Here is a 9,479-nt window from a genome sequence, read left to right as displayed (position 1 = left end):
TTAACGGCTTTTTCCTGCCGCTGTCTTGCGCTGTCTTGGCTCTCGTAGGCCTGAACTGTATTGATTTTATTCTGATATCTCAGTTTATGATTATTTAGGTTTTGTGTATTAACTTGATGTGTTATTCCACCTGCCCTTTTTGTTGTTTTTGATTTCTGAGATTTATTTTAGTTAACTTGATTTTATTAACTTTTGTATTATATACATTTTTAAGGGAATATATTATTTAAGTGCTTGTACTGTAGTGTTATATATGTTTATTATTTTCTTTAATTATTCTGGGAAATTATATGTAGTTTAGTTTTTGGAGTATAATTTGTCGTATTTATTTGTTTTGTTTGATTAATTTGTGGTTATCAATTTCTTTACACTGCTTGAGTTATTTGTTGTATTTTCTTTGTTCTTACTTATTCTGGGCAGTATATATTTTGTTTGTCTTGAATATAATTTGCCCAGTCTGTATTTTAATCCTGAGTTTGTTTTATGTGTGATTAGGGCCCAAACACTCACACAGTGGTGCAAGGACCTATTTTTATTCTAGGAATTATTATTTATTTAATTTTTGTGGTCTTGTGGTCTCAATATTCTCGATTTCCAAAAGTGAAATTCTACTGGCTCAACATGTTATTTCAGTCATGGGAAAATGTGTGAACATTAACTCTCAGTATATGTGATTTCAGAGGTTTACTGGAATTTAACCTTAACTAACAACCAAAAGTGTATAGCTGCACTCTTATGTTGTATTATTGTGTTGAATATAATGATATTTAATTACCTCAGTTTGCGATTCTTTTGGCCAACTATTTCACCTGCATAAGAGATTTTTTCCTTGCCATGTTTTTACATTTCTTCACCTCATGTATGTCAGGCATTTCCTTATTCAAACCACAGAAAGATTTCTCCAACTGGTTTTGAAAATGCTTTGGGAATCTCATTGCCTTATTAATCAGTATCTTTATGCGGCATCACTTTTTCATCTGTTTTCTGACATTCTTGCACTCGGGCAAATCCGAGCATTAACATGCAAACTAAACTGAACTTGACGCTCCTTCTCTCTCAGAGTAGGGCCACAGGGCAGTCGCGATGCTGACTGAGAAGTTGGCTCTGCTTTAGTCAAATCTGGCATTAATTACTCACAGGCTGCAGGCATAAACTGAATGAATTTAAATCTGGTGATGAATATTTATCATATGCTTTGTCATATAATGAGATTGGTTCATGAACAGAGATGCCGGACCACAGGTCCTGGTATATGTTTCAATTAGTCTGGGGCCATCATTAAAAGAGATGTGCAAAGGAAAATCTTATACAGTATGAGACCTTTTCAATGAAAGAAATTGCTCAGTGTGTGACTTTTTGTATGCAAATTAAGCAGTATTTGCATTAGAGCCACCAACATTTGCATTTATAGTGTTTCAGTAAGCTTGTTTAGCCATGTTTCATCATTATTTTGTGGAAAGTTCTTGTGAAGTTCTTATATCGGCGCATTTGTCGGCGCAAACGAGAGCACAAAAGATCTCAAGACTCAAAAAGAGTTTGGCTAAGTTTATGCAGCTCCATCATATGTCCAAACTGGAGAGTCTCCAGAATTAGTGAGATTTATGACAGTAATTTGGCTGTTACGACTGTGGACTCGCTGGATGTAAATAACAGCTGGAATGATTCATTTACTCCAAAAAAAGTGACACAGCGAGCAGAGAATGTGCAGAATGACAAGCAGGGCGGTGAATATGTGGAGTCACATTTCATTATCAGTGGAATTACTCTCGCCTCTGTTTTTATGAGTGTGATAAAGACCAGCCGCAAGGTTGCTGAACTATTCTGCCCTGCCATACTTTATATAATCACATGTGCATTTGCACCCGGGATGGATTACTTAGCAATTTTTAAATAGCATTTGTAGATGTGTAGTTTTTGACTGAATTACGCATCTTTTTTTGGTTTTACCAGAGCTTATTGCTGTAAATAAGTAAACAGTCACAAAATGAATCCTTCACAATGTGATTCATTTATGGAATCCAATATAACAAACTATTGCTCTCCTCTAGCACATGTATCACAGTTAATTAGTATAAATGCCAAAAACATCAACTTGGTTCCTAATTAGAAAGGAAAATTAGATTTAGAAATTAGAATTAGATTTTTTTTTTATATCTGCATGAATTCATGGTGGTAAGTTTTACTTCTACATAGTTTAGGAATAATAATACCCATCTCACTGATTATTCTATATATTCTATATCTATAGCAACTCCTCATGCTCCCTGTTCCAGTTTCCAGTCTGCTCTACCGTCTCACTTTGATTTCTTATACAAAGACAAATGCCGTCATCTCCCTGGGAAAGAATTCATCTTTCAGCTTCTTTTTAGTTAAAAGACTTTTCTGATTAACTTAAAACATTCCTTTCAAAAAAACATATATATATATACATATATGTACCTTCTTTGAGTAACTCAACACACAGTTCTTTTTCCATCCCTTACTGCTTTATTCACACTTTTTCTCTTGCTTTTCCAGGTTTTTTTTGAGGGTTTTGAACATGTCACTGCATCTCTTTCCGCCAGTTATTGAAATGTGAAAGAGTTTGATATCCAGGTTGCATGTATTCAATGAAGTATCTTTTTTTTTTTTTTTTTTTTAAAAACATGCAATTGCTTCATAAAAATAAGTGTAATTTTAACAATATTATGCCTAAATTTACCGTTTGCATGTTCTCCCCATGTGCCTGTGGGTTTTCACCGGGTACTCCGGTTTTCTCCCACAGTCCAAAAACTTGAAGAGGTCCATATTGGTGTGAATGTGAGAGTGAGTTTGTCTCTGTGAGTTTGTCTCTGTGTGTTTGCCCTGCGATGGACTGGCGACCTGTCCACAGTGTACCTCACTTTTTTGCCCTTTGTCAGCTGGAATTGGCTACAGTGACTCCACGACCCTCATGTGGAGGATAGAGTGATAGACAATGTGTGAATTCATAAGCCACTGATGTTTATATTTTAAACACTTCCCCAAAAGTGTGTTACTTTTTCCCTCAACTTTTATTACTTTCAGCCCCAAATCCCTCTTGCTCCTATGTACCCTTGAAGATGGTCCAATAACCTGAGTCTGTCCTTTGGGTGTCATTTATAATTTGCACATGATTTGAGTGTCAATCACTCGGCAGCGTTTCCTGTCAGCCAAAGAACACAGTGCGTGTGAGAAAGAAGACAGGCCGACATTAAAGCTTCCGAGCAGTCACTTTCTATACCATCCTATAACGCATTGCACCACGGGACCCTTTAAAGTGAAGGTGAAGTAAAAGTCCTTTCCTAGAATTAGATCCTGCAAGATGCAGTGATGGGTCAACATAATGATGACATGTTGAGAGCTGACAAGTTTGAAAAAAAAACTTTTACCTCCTCCATCTTCAGTGTCTCTGTGGAAAGATAATTTGATTCTGGCTTTTATAAATGAACTTATAACCAAATATCAGCTATGTGTACGCATACATTTATTAAATAACTTTTTAAATTATGCCATCTACTACTCTTGCCTGAGTTTATTATGCAAAACCACTTTTAAATGCCCCAGCACACACAACATGCTGATTTGGTCTGTGGGTTAATTCCAAGCCCCTGAGCGTCACATTTTTATTTAATCTAGACAAGTTGCAATGTCTAGATTTTGAGATTGTGAAAACCCACAGCAGTGAATAAATGATTAAAGGTCTGTATTTATATAGTGCTTTTCTGTTCTTGATGACCACTCAAAGCTGCTTTACACTATAGTTTTCTACACTTTTGCCAATCACTCACACTTTCATACCCATTCATACTAGTGAATTAGAATAATAAGAGTGCCAGCACCTGAAATCTTTACAATTTGATCCACTGGATCCAGAATACTTTCTGAATCTGTGTAGAACTTTACGTGCTTATAGCTATTACCATCTTACCTTAGAATGACGTGCCTAATCTGTTGAGATGGGACTTCCAATGCCAAATCTGTGATCTGCAGCAGAACCAGGTAAAAGCGAGTGCTTGAATTCTGAAATATGATTTTGCCCATAATAAGAGATACAGGTTTCTTGAAAATTAAAGAAATCTCTTTGACAAAACTAACTGTCTATAGTCAAAAATTATAGACAGGAAGTTGCCAACAGAAATAGGTACACATGAAGCCATGCTTTGGTGGAGGTAATACAAACTAAAGAGTGAACTACTTCAGTACTTCATTATCTATGTTTCCCTGCAACACTGTAAGTTTTCTGCTCTGTGTCGAAGTTAAACCATTTTAAGTGACAGTGACGCTGGCTGCAGGCTTACCGTCCCTTAAAGCCGCATGAATGAAATGAATGTAACAAAAGCAGAGCTGTAGCTGAGACGGCAAAGTAAGAGTGATCCGATGAGGATCTCTGTTCGAGAACATATTGATGTGCTGTAGTTAATCTTCGGCAGCTGGCCATGAAGAAGCACTGGCTCCGAAACTAATGCACACCTGTGGGAATAAATCAATGTTGGCAATGACAGCTGCTCATTTGTTATGGGATTGAATTGTGGGGAAAATAATACTGTGACCATTGAATCCATAGATGCATCTCATTCAGCGCCATCTTCTCTGAAATTCCCTTAAGCTGGACCCTGAGTGATTCAGCACTCCTCCCTCTTCCTGCGCTTTTACACCGACTCACTCCGAAGTAATTCATTGTTCGTCTGAACCGACCGCTTTGATTCACAATGAAACAGACAATATTATGCTTAAACAGGAAAGAACAGCAGCTGAGGCAGGCAATCAATGGCAACCATGAAGCGGTTCGCTTTGTTGTTCTTCAAGTGAGACAAGTTTCACATAAATGAAACACATTCCTCGATAACAGCAAATGAAGAGGCTTTGATGAACCTCTCTGTCGCCCCGTGTGCGGATACCCCATACGCTGGCTGTGATTTGTGTCTGTGCTTCCTTGTGTTAATTAACTCCCCTCCTTTGACTCTGCTATGATGTACAGCCTATCGCCTGCAGTATATCTTGTGTTACTAACCTGATTTGAAAGCTGTTCAAGAGCAACAGGTGAGGTCATGCACGACTAACAAAGCGCACACAGTGGCAATGCGGTTTGTGGATTTGACGGGCGACACAGAAATGATGAATATGTCTGTAGTTTTGACAGTTAGATTTATGTTTGTCAATCTGTATTCCAGAGGTAACCCGCCCCAAAACAGAGATCAAACATGTGATGCAATGAAGGTGAAATATCTTGAGTTGCCCAAAGGAATACATGAGAGAGCAGACAGAATAAAGACAAAGTGAGCTTTGATGATGGCAACAATCCCTAAGTGATTCACAACTTTAGTTTGAGAACAATTGTATGTAAGTAACACAAATGGCTTGTTGTTGTTGCTTGTTGGTGTTTAGAGGGCAAATATCACCCCACAACTTTTTATTTGTTGCCTTTTGTTGTTTGTTATGGTCTCTTGAGTTTCATTTCAGCAAATAAAATGAATCTTCAGTAGCTATGGTTTTTGTTTTTATGATGGATGGGACACCTCCCTGTTATAGCCTCTCTTTGTTGGTGTTATTTTGGTTTAATACTGTATGAATTATTGAAAGTCCCACATTTGTTTGACCTTCTGTGTTGTGAGAGGTTGCATGTGCTCCCCTTAAATCAGAGTTCACAGTGTGTGTGAATAATCTGTGTATCATCCATTCTTTCCATATTTAATTTAGAATATAATACAGGGAGAGAAAAAAAATAAAATAAATTGACTCTATGTCCAAAAACAGACAGATTCTCCGGTTTCCTGCAACAGCGTGAGTGAAATTACCCTAAAAACCACATGTTAAATTAAATAAAGTCGCGTTAAATTCAATAAAAATCAAGTTTTGAAGAGGGCTCAAAGCAAAGGACATGAAAATGTAACCACCGTAACACTGACACTGGTCTCCATGGTAGTTTCCTCGGCTACAACGTATTGACGTCTAAATGTAAACTCGAATCATATTACTTAAATGATGTGTCAAAAACATGACAATGCTAAGTAGAGCAAGCGTGTGTGTGTTTGTTGACTGCGCTCTCCGTTCAGCTGTGTGATTGAACATGTCATAGCATTTGTGTTTACACATGTAGACTCTTGTTTTCCGTCGGCAGAAGCGACAGGCAGCGAGACGAACGCTGACTCTCTTCGTGCCACACAGCTCAGCGGCTTTCTTTGATGAGGCGAAAGGGAATCCACCGCAGATTTACAATTAATGGACGACTACCGCACAACCACCACTACTGCTCGCTGACCATCTGCATTATGACGGTCATGACACTGAAATGTCATTCAAAGGCTTTAACTCTTTTGAATTCACACACATTGAGAAAAGTAGGAATCTAACTGCACCACCTGTTATGTGGCACATAGTTCCCTGCTCACTTAGTGTTTTTGTTTCCTCATTTGCCTCACAGCTGGCCAGCGTTCCACCAAAGTGGAACACTTTGGATACTAATAGACAGCTTTGTTTCTCAGAGTCATTTGTCCAAAATCAGCCATTGCTGATCAAATTCCTCCCCTGGGAAAAGACTGAATCCACAGAATTTCGAGTCTTGGAGCCTTTTTCTCGACACACAGTTCCATCTTCCCATGAGTAAAACCGGAAATCATCACTTTACATGAACACGTTCAACCCTGAAGACACACAGCATGTGCCACGGAAAATACAAATAACAGGGCCAACAGTTGTATAGGGCACTCACAACAGCACAACAGCCACGATTGTTGTCATTTATATGGAAATCAGCACATGTGGGCATGAAATGAAAATGGAACCATGGTGAATATTTAAGGTTTTACTTTTGTTTAGGTTTAGCGAGGTGACATCTTGGATAATTTCTTCTCAAGGCAAAGGAATGAAAATGCTTAAAGGTAAAATCAAGGTGTATGTAAGAATTTTTATATTTAAATCTTTTTTCTGGAGCTGCTATGTGGAAAATAAAAAGATACATGACATTCAACTTGCCCATGGATGCTTGTCCATTTAATCTTCAGAGCAAAATATAATACAAGTCCACCGGATCATCTCATGCAACCTTGTGGCGGTACTTTCAAGGCCACTGTGAACCCTCTGAGACATAATGCTCCACTCCCAAAGGACTTAACTCATTAAATCATTAAGGGGTTTTAATAAATGCTTACAGCAAGGATGTTTACAGACTGTAGAATTCCGGATTGAAGCCTTTATCATCCAAAGTAATGATGCATCATTGTGTCTTTCTCACAAATATCCCTGCAGAGTAATGGAATTTTGTACAAATGGGTATTTTACTGAACCATGAGATAGTTAGAGGAAAACAGAAATGTTCAGTATCTACAAATTTGTGACTTCACATATAAAATCCCTAGCAAATATTAACAGGTTTGTTATATTCCCTGAAAGCTTAAGCTTATTTTTATTTGATGAGGTTGATATTTAGGGAGGTTCTATGACAGTATTCTCACTTGAAAAGAATGGCTGATCTTCCAGCGGCTCGGATGGAAACCTGCTTTTGTGCTCAGTTCGAATTCCAAGACCAGTCCATTATCTTTCAAGAGAACATTTCCACGTAGTATTTCCATTTTAGTTTTAATGAAAGAGGACAGTGATTTATGTGCGAGTATGGCTGCAGCGTGGGTGAAGTGTCCAAGACCAATTTCCCACTGAATCTCGGAAACTGCTTTGCATTGCAAAAATGGAGAGCAGTTTGGAACTAAGTGGGGCACTACGGTGGTAAATTTAGTGTGTAACTAATCAGAATAGACCCCACGGCACCCTTAATGAGACTGGTGTGTTAATGTTTGTTCTTCACTTTATTTATTTGAACATATATCTCAGGCATTAGGTTTCATTACGTCGTATGTGCATGTAAGATTAATTATGAAAGTGTAATGACAGCATCAGTCCTGAGATCCAGTGCTGATTTGTATGGGTCCCAAATAAAAAATATTATTATTTCTTGACAATTTGTCTCCTGTTTGATGCTGGCATGTTATGGTGATCATTAGTAGATATAGTCATATACAGTGAGGTACATGTTCAACTTTGGTGACAACAATCCATCATATATGCTCATCCTAAACATTTCAGTTAGTTTATAGTGGGAATTTTAAAGATGAATCAGGTATTAGAAAATTCTATGCTGAATTTTTTTTTTGGGGGGGGGGGGGGGGGGTAATTATAATAATTGGGTTGGTTGCGTTCATAACATACGATAACCTTTCCTGAGTCATCCTTAATTTTGAAGAGGTGTGACGCTTGTGTCGTGTTCAGCATGCTGCCACAGTGTTGAGGAAACTCTGCGCAATATCTTGTTGTCGTGGAAGAATTTGGTGATGACAGTGAGTTTGATGCATCCCCGCATCGTGCTCAGCAAATGTCAATGATTTTGAAAGCTGTGGAAAACACTTGACAGGCTGTCTGTCCATTAACATGCTGCCTCTAAGATTGTTATACGTGTTAAATTGCCATTTCATTTCAACCTCTCACCCCTCTCTTGAAGAAAGATATTATTAATTCTCCACCATGAAGCATGTCACCTTAAGACACACAGCTTTTATTTGGCTGACATGATAATTACACATCCGCAGCCAACAAAGCTGTGAGGTTATTTCCCACTGAGGGTTAATTTTTCAGCCATTTTTCAAAGCAATTAAACACACATTACAGATAAATAGAGAGAGAGATAGAGGAAGATCAAACCACTAGGCAAAAAAAATTGCATTTGCCACCATACCATGGCACCTAAACTCTGACTCCACTGAAGTGGCGGTGGATGTCTCTCATAAAACAGATATTACGTTAGGGCTTTGGGGAGATGAGGGGTGATATTTCACAATGCAATAAGAATATATCAAAGTTTAGTGTCTTCTGGCGATGTGTCAGCCAAGATAGAAGTTCTGTTTCCTTACATGAATGTAAACTGTTTCTGGCAGGGTTTTTTTTCCCCCCCATCCCGTTTCTTTGATTTCAAGGGAATTACATTTGCACAAAACTGCAGCACAGGCACACTCACACTTTAGTTTCCCAGCTTCTGAAGGAAATGGTGTCCATCATAGCGCCAGAGCACTGAAATCTGGGCAAATGACAGAGAAAACAGAAAACTGAAGCTTCTGAGCAAAAGCCCTTAAAAGTAAAAGTTTTGCAGGGATTTCAAGGGAGGCGTTTTTTAAGGGATACTGATTCTCAGGCCTAATCTGGAGTGAGGTGCATTTGAAATTAATTATGAGGTCTGCAGGAATATTGACAGATACCACTGAGTCATTACAGCATGTGAACAAAATTACTTTTCTTGGGAGCTTCTATTAATTTAGCTGAAATGGAACAGTGTGTGGCAGTCCTGCAAGGCCACCGCGCTGAATCAATGAAAAAGAACCACAGAGAAATCCCAACTGATCCCCTCTCCTAAAATGCACAGACAGCACCGCGACGGGAGAACATGTTCGATTTGGATTAATGACTGTGAGAGAGCAATGGAAGGCAGAAGAGATGAG

The sequence above is a fragment of the Solea solea genome, chromosome 1 (genome assembly GCF_958295425.1).
Source record: "Solea solea chromosome 1, fSolSol10.1, whole genome shotgun sequence".
Classification (NCBI taxonomy): Eukaryota; Metazoa; Chordata; class Actinopteri; order Pleuronectiformes; family Soleidae; genus Solea; species Solea solea.
The sequence above is the reverse complement of the archived record's forward strand: the minus strand, read 5'-3'. Positions refer to the sequence as shown.